Below are 12,260 nucleotides of genomic sequence, written 5' to 3'. Positions count from 1 at the left end.
TCTGTGAATTTTCAGAATCCTCCCTCCTCATAAGGGAGAAAAATTAGAAAATATCTTAAAGATATGTGGGTTTTTGGTAACAAAATGACAAGACACTAGTTAATATTTATTAAACTTACAGTAGGCTAATAATTTATACAAAACTAAATATACATGTTGATATTAGTTGGCAGGGGCCTTCAACATTATTGTGTTTGATGTATTTCTAATACCTTTTAAGACTGTTTTTAGTAAATGTTTTTAAAGACTCCTTTTCCATCTGTGTGACCAGAAATCAAAGCCTTTGCTTATTCCTAATTTTAGGATTGAAAATGGTTCCAAAACATATATTTGCCTTCATTTCCCAAAACTATAGACTCTTAGCTTTAATTTGACACCAAATTTGATATGCTCCAAAAAACTTTACATTGGTGCTCATGGGTCCTTTTACATGGAAATTACCATTGGCTATAATGGGAAATCAATCATTGTAGTCACAAATCACAGTTGGGTCACCTGCTACTGTCCTTCCACTGGCATACTGTTATGTTCAGCTCATATCTGTTGGTAAAAGCAAGACTGAAAACAGTCTGGACAACCCCTCCCTCTCAATCTTCTCTCTCTCTCTCCGGTTAATGTCACCTCTCACAGCTCTTACCGACACCTACCACCTACCCTCTTTCCATTTACTGTAACAAGCATCCTCACCCACTGAGCACAAACCGACACCGGATGTCCATCATGTTGAAAAGTAGTTCATATTTGGTCAGTACTTCTTGGCCGGACCAAATCTGAACAGGTCATAGATGTCTATGTTTCACAAGTTTAGACAGCACAGAACAGTATGGAAAAGTACAGTATAATAGAGCACACTAGAGTACAGTATAATGTACTATACAGTGCATACACTACATGACCAAAAGTATTGAGACCTGCTCGTCGAACATCTCATTCTGAAATCATGGGCATTAATATGGAGTTGGTTCCCCCTTTGCTGCTATAACAGCTTCCACTCTTCTGGGAATGCTTTCTACTAGATGTTGTAACATTGCTGCAGGGACTTGCCTCCATTCAGCCACAAGAGCATTAGTGAGAGAGGGCACTGATGTTGGGGGATTAGGCCTGGCTCGCAGTCGGCATTCCAATTCATCCCAAAGGTGTTAGATTGGGTTGAGGTCAGGGCTCTGTGCATGCCAGTCAAGTTCTTCCACACCAATCTTGACAAATAATTTCTGTATGGACCTCGCTTTGTGCACTGGGGCATTGTCATGCTGAAACAGGAAAGGGCCTTCCCCAAATTGTTGCCACATAGTTGGAAGCACAGACTCGTCTACAATGTCATTGTATGCTGTGGCATTAAGATTAGCTTTCACTGGAACTAAGGGGCCTAGCCTAAACCATGAAAAACAGCCCCAGACCATTATTCCTCCTCACACTAAACTTTACAGTTGGCACTATGCATTGGGGCAGGTTGCATTCTCCTGGCATCCGTCAAACCCACATTTCCACTGCTCCAGAGTCCAATGGAGGTGAGCTTTACGCCACTCCAGCCGATGCTTGACGGTGATCTTTTGCTTGTGTGCAGCTGCTTGGCCTTGGACACCCATTTCATGAAGCTCCCGATGAACAGCTTTTGTGCTGAAGTTGCTTCCAGAGGCAGTGTTGCAACTTAGGACAGACGATTTTTACGCGCTACGTGCTTCAGCACTCGGTGGTCCCGTTCTGTGAGCTTGTGTGGCATACCACTTCACGGCTGAGTCGTTGTTGCTCCTAGACATATCCACTTCACAATAACAGCACTTACAGTTGACCGGGGAAGCTCTAGGATGGCAGAAATTTGACGAACCGACTTGCTGGAAAGGTGGCATCCTATGAGGGTACCACGTTGAAAGTCACTTAGCACTTCAGTAAGGCCATTCTACAGCCAATGTTTGATTGGCTGTTTGCTCGATTTTATCCACCTGTCAGCAACGGGTGTGGTTGAAATAGCCAAATCCACTAATTTTAAGGGGTGTCCACATACTTTTGAATATATAGTAGATCTACTTTACTGTGCTCTACTGTACTGCACTTAACTCTATTGTGCTGTGATGTCTATATTTCACACATTTGGATGTCTATGATTGGTTCAGATTTGGTCTGGACCAACCAAATGTAGTCTTGTTTAGGGGCGGAGCTCATTATTATTATAGTCAGTGTGTAGAATAATACTCAGATATGCAAAAGAAGGATATATAGCACATTTCTACCTTTGTGTACATATTTAGGATTCATTACCATGAAGAGAATGATATTCATATCCATTATTCTGCATTTCTGTACAGTACAGATCAGGGACCCATGATGTAATTCCATTACTGGATGTAAATCCACTTCACCTACTGTAGTTCAATAACGAAAAGAATATGTTTTCATACTCAAGGTGTCATGACATAGCTGACACCCTATTCTTTCTGCAGACATCTTTTTGAATCTTGATTCAGAGCAGATATTTAACAGTTTTTTGGAAAACGTGGTCACGTAAAAAACAGAGGGAGATTTTACCTTAATTCTGATACCAAACTTTGCATCTGCACAGTTCTTCCAGTAAATGCGTTTTTGTGAAATGTTGTGTACATTGTTCAAAGTAGTCCTTGTGAATAGAGTTGTATGGTTTGTTCAACTTTTAGCTATATCATCTAGAATAGCTTTAAATAACAGCTATGATGGTAATAGTAGTACAGTTTGTGTAATGTTTTATTTAGTAGGGGATTTTTCAGTTCAGATTCTTTCTAATTAAATTGCATATAGTCTAGAAAAAAAGTACAGCCATTGCTCAAATTCTGTGGTAATAGTTCTTTTAAAATGAGAAATCAAAAGGGCTGTGTGTAACCAACCACACGCATGTATGAACGCAAGAGGAAGTTCCCTATTGGTCAAATTCTATATCCTACTGTAAATAAAACAAATTGTATTTATTATGGATCCCAATTAGCTGCTGCCAAGGTCCAGCAAAATTAAGGCAGTTATACAATTTAAAATAATATTACAATACGTTCATTACAGAATTCACACTACACTAAGTGTGTGCCCTCTACTGCTTGCATTAGTTACCTGATGTGGAATAGAGTTCCATGTAGTCAAGGCTCTATATAGTACTGTGCGCCTCCCATAGTCTGTTCTGAACTTGGGGACTGTGAAGAGACCTCTGGTGGCATGTCTTGTGGGGTATGAATGGGTGTCCGAGCTGTGTGCTAGTATTTTAAACAAACAGCTCGGTACCTTCAGCTTGTCAACACCTCTTACAAAAACAAGTAATGAGGAAGTCAATCTCTCTTCCACTTTGAGCCATGAGAGATTGACATGCATGTTATTAATGTTAGTTCTCTGTGTACATCCAAGGGCCAGTCGTGCTGCCCTGTTCTGAGCCAACTGTAATTTTCCCAAGTCCCTCTTTGTGACACCTGACCACACGGCTGAACAGTAGTCCAGGTGTGACAAAACTAGGACCTGAGGGACCTGCCTCATGGATAGTGTTGTTAAAAAGGCAGATCAGCGCTTAATAGACAGACTTCTCCCCCATCTTAGCTACTATTGTATCAATATGTCTTGACCATGACAGTTTACAACACAGGGTTACTCCAAGCAGTTTAGTCACATCAACTTGCACAATTTCCAAATGATCCATTACGAGATGTAATTGAGGTTTAGTGAATGATTTGACCCAAATGCAATGCTTTTAGTTTGAAATATTTAGGACTAACGTATTCCTTGCTACCCATTCTGAAACTAACTGCAGTTCTTTGTTAAGTGTTGCAGTCACTTCAGTCGCTGTAGTAGCTGACGTGTACAGCGTTGTGTCATCCGCATACATAGCCTTACTCAAAGCCAGTGGCATGTCATTAGTAAAGATTGAAAAAAGCAAGGGGCCTAAACTGCTACACTGGGGAATTCCTGCTTCTACCTGGATTATGTTTGAGAGGCTTCCATTAAAGAACACCCTCTGTGTTCTGTTAGACAAGTAACTCTTTATCTACATTATAGCAGGGGGTGTAAAGCCTTAACACATATGTTTTTTCCAGCAGCAGACTATGATCGATAAAGCTGCACTGAAGTCTAACAAGACAGCCCACACAATCATCTTATCATACATTTCTCTCAGCCAATCATCAGTCATTTGTGTAAGTGCCGTGCTTGTTGAGTGTCCTTCCCTATATGCGTGCTGAAAGTCTGTTTTCAATTTGTTTACTGTAAAATAGCATTGTATCTTGTCAAAAAACATTTTTTCCAGAAGTTTACTAAGAGTTAGTAACAGGCTGATTAGTCAGCTATTTGAGCCAGTAAAGGGGGCTTTACTATTCTTGGGTAGCAGAAAGACTTTAGCTTCCCTCCAGGCCTGAGGGCACACACTTTCTAGTAGGTTTAAATTGAAGATGTGGCAAATAGGAGTAGCAATATTGTCCTCTATTATCCTCAGTCATTTTACATCCAGAATGTCAGACCCCGGTGGCTTGTCATTATTGTTGATAGACAACCATTTTTTCAGCTCTTCCACGCGGAGCGGACTTTACAGAATTCATTAAGGTGACCTGCTAAAAAGTATTATATAGTGTGTGTATCCCTGAGGATGCCAGGTGTTGAAAAGTCCCAGGCTTCCCAGAGTCCTTGGAACACTGAGAAAGGTCCCCAACCTAGCCAATATTGATAACATAATGGATCTCACCAGTAAATTGGTAGGCTTATTTTCCAGAAATCAACAGCAGAAATGGGCTATTCAGCCCAAACCCTGTGATCATCAATATGAGAGTCTAGCCTATTAATCACCAATGGCAACTGTAACGTGTTCAATAACTGATACCTTGAGCTATTGCTACATGAAGGCTAACACCATGGCGCCACTTCCTCGCAATATTACGTAATTTCACACTTTTCTGAATAAACTGTTTCTCAGAGTAGCACATCAACAGCTAGCAGTAAACCTTGCCACCATACTGAAGATAAATTAAAGTTAGCCTTATAAATTGGGGTGCACTAAAGTGTTTTCTTTTGCAGGCCATTGGTAAACAAGTCCTGGTGTTCTCATCAACATTTCGCTGTATTAGTTGGTGGGCACGAAACGGGTTCAAGGTTATGTTATGTTGCATTTCCAGGCTTGACTATTTTAGTAATTTACACGTCCTTGCCCTACTAGGTAGCCGCTTAATCTTCGACTGACAAAAACACCTTTCCCAGCAATTGCTGAAACGTCTCATGTCATGTCACCTGACCAATATGGCACAACTCAAATGGATACTTCAACGGACAGGTAAATATCACAATTATCAAGAATAACACATCAAACTTACCAGCTGTTCTTCCTCGTTTGGATAGCAAAATTGATCTTGTCTTTCCGTGAGATTTCAGGGAGTATTCCAGTCCCCTTTAGGCAATAATTAGAGAGCGCAAGCAGCAGTGAGTGCGGCTCCCTGCGTACGGTAGTCTATGCTGTATCTGGCTCCTGACAGAGAGGTAGACTTGGGTACACACAGCTCTCATTCTCCGCCTCTCAGCATAACCAGGCATTCAGTGCACCAACCTACTCTGCTGTGATGCAGAACTTGTATAAGCAAGCCATCTACAGGGCAGTGATGGTAGGCTACAGAAGGTTTGACTTTCACCACTGATCTCCTTGCTGGTGTATTTCATAATGGGGAATATCGTCATCTAGTGGCTGACAACTATTGTTGCATTTGGAATGTCTGCCAACAAAGTTGTACAATTCAATGGCTAAATAGAAAGGGTTTCATCATAAACGGGCATGCCCAAGACTAGTCCTTGATCATGACTCTCAGTTCCATTACACATAAGTAATTGGATAAAGACGTCTTACGTATGGGGGAGTTTTGTTAAGAGCAGCAACACTCAATTTGAACATTAACACCCATCGCTTGCGGTACTGTTTTGGAAGCATAGGGGGCTTATCAGCGAGAAATTATTTTCAAAAAACAAAAGGTTACATTGATACACACCTTGATAGGGTAAGCGTTCCCACACGGCCATATCGCTATGTTACAGTGATTGTTTATGGAAGACAAGAGTCAGCAACCTGTGATAATTAGCTATCTAGCACGCCCCGAACAACTGTGTGTCAGTGTAACTCGGGAAGAGTAGCGGAAGTGTAGTTTCATCAGATGGAGGCACTCATAGCTGTTTAGATGGTTGCAAAACTGCTACAAGTATATATATTTTATTTTAAGGATTCTTTCTCGATGATTTAAAGAAAAGGGTCATTATTTTCAAAAGTCGTATCACAAGCAGTGATGATTGACATCTCTAAACGTAAAACAGTGTCGGGATTGTTGTCCACATGAGCCAGTCGTGGGTGAAGCGCTATAAAAGGGAGTAGGCAGAATGCCGCTTCGAGTTTGAGAGCTACTCCAAGACTAAAGAACCAACTACTTACTATACAACTCACAGAGAACATGCAAAGGCACAGTTGACAAGGAAAAACTCCCTAGATAGGAAGGAACTTTGAAGAACCAGATTCTCAGGGGAGACATGTGCCTGTTGTCTGACAGTTGTCTCTGTCTGCTGATTTTGATAAAAGGATGCATCTTTGACTGCAAACGACAGATGAGTTTATACAGTGCATTCGTAAAGTATTCAGACCCCTTGACCTTTTCCACATTTTCTTATGTTAGTCTTATTCTAAAATGGATTACATTGTCCTCATCAATCTACACACACAATAATGACAAAGCGAGAAAAAAAATGTTATTTTAAGAAAAATATATTTTATGAAAATTGGGACTCGAAATTGAGCTCAGGTGTATACTGTTTCCATAGACCATCCTTGATTGGAGTCCACTTGTGGTATATTAAATTGATTGGACTTGAATTGGAAAGGCACACACCTATCTATATAAGGTCCCACAGTTGACAGTGTGTGTCAGTAAAAGGCACATGACAGCCCACTTGTAGTTTGCCAAAAGGCACCTAAAGGACTCTCAAACCATGAGAAACAAGATTCTCTGGTCTGACGAAACCAAGATTGAACTCTTTGGTCTGAATGCCAAGCGTCACTTCTGGAGGAAATCTGGCACCATCCCTACGGTGAAGCAGGATGGTGGCAGCATCATGCTGTGGGGATGTTTTTCAGCGGCAGGGACTGGGAGACTGGTCAGGATCGAGGGAAAGATGAATGGAGCAAAGTACAGAGAGATCCTTGATGAAAACCTGCTCCAGAGCGCTCAGGACCTCAGACTGTGGCGGAGGTTCACCTTCCAACAGGACAACAACCCTAAGCCCACAGCCAAGACAACACAGGAGTGGCTTATGGACAAGTCTCTGAATGCCCTTGAGTGGCCCAGCAAGAGCCCGGACTTGAACCCAATCAAACACCTCTGGAGAGACCTCAAAATAGCTGTGCAGGGACGCTCCCCATCCAACCTGACAACGCTAGAGAGGATCTGCAGAGAATAATGGTAGAAACTCCATATACAGGTAGGGCTGATATGACGATATATATCGTGTGACGATAGAAAAACGTCTGTCGTTCCATTATGCTCTTATCATTTATTTTAGTCAATTGGACGACGCTTTGCCGTATGGAAGGAAATTTGTAACACAAACAAACATGGAGAGTGAACGTGACACAGAGCACGGAGACATGGAGCTCGTACCTTAAAGAGGGACTACTTCGGTCGCATGGACGTGGTTTGGGTATGACAAGTCTGACACGGACCAGAAACCCGTCCTCTGCAAAATATGCCGCAGGCCGGTCCCAACAACAGGCTCAAACACCACCTACGCAAGAATCATGTGAAACAGTACGGCGAGAGTCTATGGATGAGTCCCCAAAAAGTACAGTCGAGTGCTCAAAACAAACCCTGACTCATACGTTGCAAGAGGCTTTTGCCCGCGGCACACCATATGGCAAAGAATCACGAAGATGGAAGGAGAGAACAGCTGCCGTTACAACTTACATCTGAAAAGATGTGGCCCCAATTTACACGGTCAAGGAACAGGGGTTTCGTGATATGGAGGTACCAAATGCAAATTGATATGTGACATGTATTAATGCCAAAATAATATGCAAAACAGGCAAGCACCCAAATATATACATTTTGTTTGCAACTATAGTTGAAATGTTTTCTATTTACCTTTTTAGATTTCATACATTCATATTTTGTTACATGCTTATATGAAAATTTGCACAAAGGTTCTAAATAAAAGGAGAAATCAAGTGAGTAGGTACCTTTTTATTTGTTGTGTAACGGTCGTCGTATGAAGGAGAGGACCAAAGCGCAGCGTGGTAAGTGTTCATCAAGGTTTTTAATAAGAATAATGAACAAAACAATAAATGACAACGTGAAAAAACAAAACCGAAACAGTTCCATTGTTGAACAAAACACTGACACGGAAAATAAATCACCCACAACTCAAAAGGGAAACCAGGCTACCTAAGTATGGTTCTCAATCAGGGACAACGATTGACAGCTGCCTCTGATTGAGAACCATACCAGGCCAAACACAGAAATCACAAAACATAGAAAAAGGAACATAGACAACCCACCCAACTCACGCCCTGACCATACTAAAACAAAGACATAACAAAAGAACTAAGGTCAGAACGTGACAGTACACCCCCCCCCCCCCCCCCCAAAGGTGCGGACTCTGGCCGCAAAACCTGAACCTATAGGGAAGGGTATGGCTAGGTGTCTGTCCGTGGTGGCGGCTCTGGCGTGGGATGTGGACCCCACCATATTCTTTCTCCGCCTCTTTAACCGCCTCCGTGGCCCCTTTAGAGCGGCGACCTTCGCCGCTGACCTCGGACTGGGGACCCAAGCCACGGGTCCCGAATGGACAGGGGATTCCGGCAGCACCGGACAGGCGGGAGACACCGGCAGCTCCTGACAGACGGACGGCTCCGGCAGCTCCTGACAGACGGGAGACTCCGGCAGCTCCTGACAGACGGGAGACTCCGGCAGCTCAGGACAGACGGGAGACTCCGGCAGCTCAGGACAGACGGGAGACTCCGGCAGCTCAGGACAGACGGGAGACTCCGGCAGCTCAGGACAGACGGGAGACTCCGGCAGCTCAGGACAGACGGGAGACTCCGGCAACTCAGGACAGACGGGAGACTGCCTCTTGGGCTTCCTTGATCGCCGTGCCAACTCCATTCGCCGGTATCCCTCCTCGCACTGTTCCAGAGAATCCCAGGCGGGCTCTGGCACTCTCCCTGGGTCGACTGACCACCTTTCTATTTCGTCCCAAGTTGTCACATAGTCCAGATCTCGCTGCTTCCCGATACCACGCTGCTTGGTCCTTGGTTGGTGGGTGATTCTGTAACGGTTGTCGTATGAAGGAGAGGACCAAAGCGCAGCGTGGTAAGTGTTCATCTTGGTTTTTAATAAGAATAATGAACACTGAACAAAACAATAAATGACAACGTGAAAAACCGAAACAGTTCCATGTGGAACAGAAAATAATCACCCACAATTCGAAAGTGAAACCAGGCTACCTAAGTATGGTTCTCAATCAGGGACAACGATTGACAGCTGCCTCTGATTGAGAACCATACCAGGCCAAACATAGAAATCCCAAAACATAGAAAAAGGAACATAGACAACCCACTCAACTCACGCCCTGACCATACTAAAACAAAGACATAACAAAAGAACTAAGGTCAGAACGTGACATGTTGAGTATAATTCAAAATGCAATAAGAAATAGGCTTTTACATGTGGTCATTTTATATAAACTATTTATTCATTGAATTTACAGAAAATGTGCTATATCATGATATGTATCGTTATTGGGATATGAGATTTTGGCCATATCGCTCAGCCCTAAATACCGGTGTGCCAGGCTTCTAGCGTCATACCCAAGAAGACTCGAGGCTGTAATCGTTGCAGAAGTTGCTTTTTAAAATGTATTATTAATTTGCTAAAAATTCTAAACCTGTTTTCTTTGTCATTATGGGGTATTGTGTGTAGATTGCTGAGGGGATTTAAAAAAAAAAAAAAACATTTAGGATATGGCCGTAACGGAGAAACTCAAGGGGTCTGAGTACTTTCCGAATGTACTGTACATGGTCTCTATTTTTCCCTCTATTTGTTTCTTACAACAGCTCTAAATAGATCAGCCAGGAGTACCATCAAGTAGCTCTCAAACCCTTCTCCGTATGTAAGGTTTTCAGCCATTAAATTTGGCTCCGCGTAAACTACAATTCTGACGCTGTGTTAATGTTTCGAAACGTCAATCATCGCTTTCAATACAAAACATTTTTCAAAACGTATACTGATATGCCCCTATAAAGGTGTGTGGCAATTTACCTTTTTTTTGAAAATTATTTCTCGTAGATGTGAAAGATACACAACCTTATGTTTCCACAACAGTACCACAAGAGAATCGTGTTCATGTTTAGAGCAACTATCAGGGCTCTTAACAGAATTCCGTGAGTCAGAAGATACTATCGTCAATAGGCGCTAAAGTAGTTGGCGTCCATGAATGGGGTAACCGTTGAGTAGACCCAGAAAGTTGTAGAACATGCCTAACACACACTCACACTCGAGAGCTTTCTCTTTCTAGAACAGGCCTGGGCAATTATTTTCCATCGAGGGCCACAGAATATATGTTTGCCCTCGCGGGCCAGAATCATATTACTGGATTATCCATTGTGTATGACTGTGTTGATAGATATATCTACCCTAAATCACATCCAGATGTGCTACTTATTTTACTTTTTTAACATGCACAGAAATAAATCACATCCATGTTCTCCTTTTGGTGGATATTTTCATTTAAATTTTCATTAAACATGCAATGCACGGGAAAAGTAAACTGTGCATTCAGAACCACGGACAGAGCTCTTGTTGCCGGGTATGCACAAAACACAAGAAAGAGAGAGCGTAACATTACATTTAAACTACTCAATCAGTGTGAGGAGTGAAGTCTCTGATGGGCATTGACTAGAGCAGGGAAGTCAGATATTGTCATGTATTGTCATGTTGTGTCTTTCTGTCCTTTCCTTTCACCCTGTCTCCCTCTGCTGGTCGTATTAGGTTACCTTTTCTCCCCCGCTTTCCCCCAGCTGTTCCTTGTCTCCTCTGACTACCTCATCCACCCCTTTTCCCACCTGTTCCCTTTTTCCCTCTGATTAGGTCCCTATATCTCTCTCTGTTTCTGCTCCTGTCTTTGTCGGATTCTTGTTTGTTGTGTTTCATGCCTGAACCAGACTATCGTTATGTTTGCTGTAACCTTGTCCTGTCCTGTCGGAATCTGCCGGTCTATCTGAGCCTACCTATGTTTGGTTATTAAAGAAGCTCTGTTTAAGTTAATTCGCTTTTGGGTCCTCATTCACTCACCGTAACAGAAGAATCCGACCCAGAATGGACCCAGCGACTTCGGATCCTCTCCACTCAGCCGTCGGGATCCAGGGAGCGATGCTAGGCAGACACGAGCAGGAATTGTCTGCTGCTCGACATGCCGTTGAGACCCTGGCTACCCAAGTCTCCAACCTCACAGAACAGGTTCACCATCTCCGCCTCGATCCACCGGCCACTTCCAGGGCTTTCGAATCTCCGGAGCCCAGAATCAATAACCCGCCGTGTTACTCTGGGGAGCCCACTGAATGCCGCTCGTTCCTCACCCAGTGTGATATTGTGTTTTCTCTCCAGCCCAACACTTACGCCAGGAGCACTGCTCGTGTCGCCTACGTCATATCTCTCCTTACTGGACGGGCTCGTGAGTGGGGCACGGCAATCTGGGAGGCAAGGGCTGAGTGTACTAACCAGTATCAGGACTTTAAGGAGGAGATGATACGGGTTTTTGATCGATCTGTTTTTGGGGAGGAGGCTTCCAGGGCCCTGTCTTCCCTATGTCAAGGCAATCGATCCATAACAGACTACTCTATTGAGTTTCGCACTCTTGCTGCCTCCAGTGGCTGGAACGAGCCGGCTTTGCTCGCTCGTCTTCTGGAGGGTCTCCGCGCAGAGGTAAAGGATGAGATTCTCTCCCGGGAGGTTCCTTCCAGCGTGGATTCCTTGATTGAACTCGCTATTCGCATTGAGCGACGGGTTGATCTTCGTCACCGAGCTCGTGGAAAGGAGCTCGCGCTCTCCGTTGCCCCCCTCTCCGCATCACTACCATCTTCCTCTGCCGGCTCGGGAGCTGAGCCTATGCAGCTGGGAGGTATCCGCATCTCGACTAAGGAGAGGGAACGGAGAATCACCAACCGCCTCTGTCTCTATTGCGGTTCTGCTGGTCATTTTGTCACTTCATGTCCAGTAAAAGCCAGAGCTCATCAGTAAGCGGAGGGC

At 43.6% G+C, this 12,260-nt stretch overlaps 1 protein-coding gene across 1 annotated transcript in view; it reads right to left on the bottom strand.

Moving 5' to 3' along the window:
* Positions 1-5,672, bottom strand: part of LOC110525789 (phosphatidylinositol 4-phosphate 5-kinase type-1 beta) — a 111,236-nt gene extending 105,564 nt beyond the window's left edge. Inside the window, exon 1 of the mRNA XM_036979937.1 lies at positions 5,304-5,672. The gene's annotated coding sequence lies outside the window, so the exon portion shown is untranslated. The remainder of the gene's footprint in view (positions 1-5,303) is intronic.
* Positions 5,673-12,260: the final 6,588 nt, after the last annotated feature.

This window comes from Oncorhynchus mykiss, chromosome 6 (assembly GCF_013265735.2).
Source record: "Oncorhynchus mykiss isolate Arlee chromosome 6, USDA_OmykA_1.1, whole genome shotgun sequence".
Lineage (NCBI taxonomy): Eukaryota > Metazoa > Chordata > Actinopteri > Salmoniformes > Salmonidae > Oncorhynchus > Oncorhynchus mykiss.
This window is presented reverse-complemented; position numbering and strand designations above follow the sequence as displayed.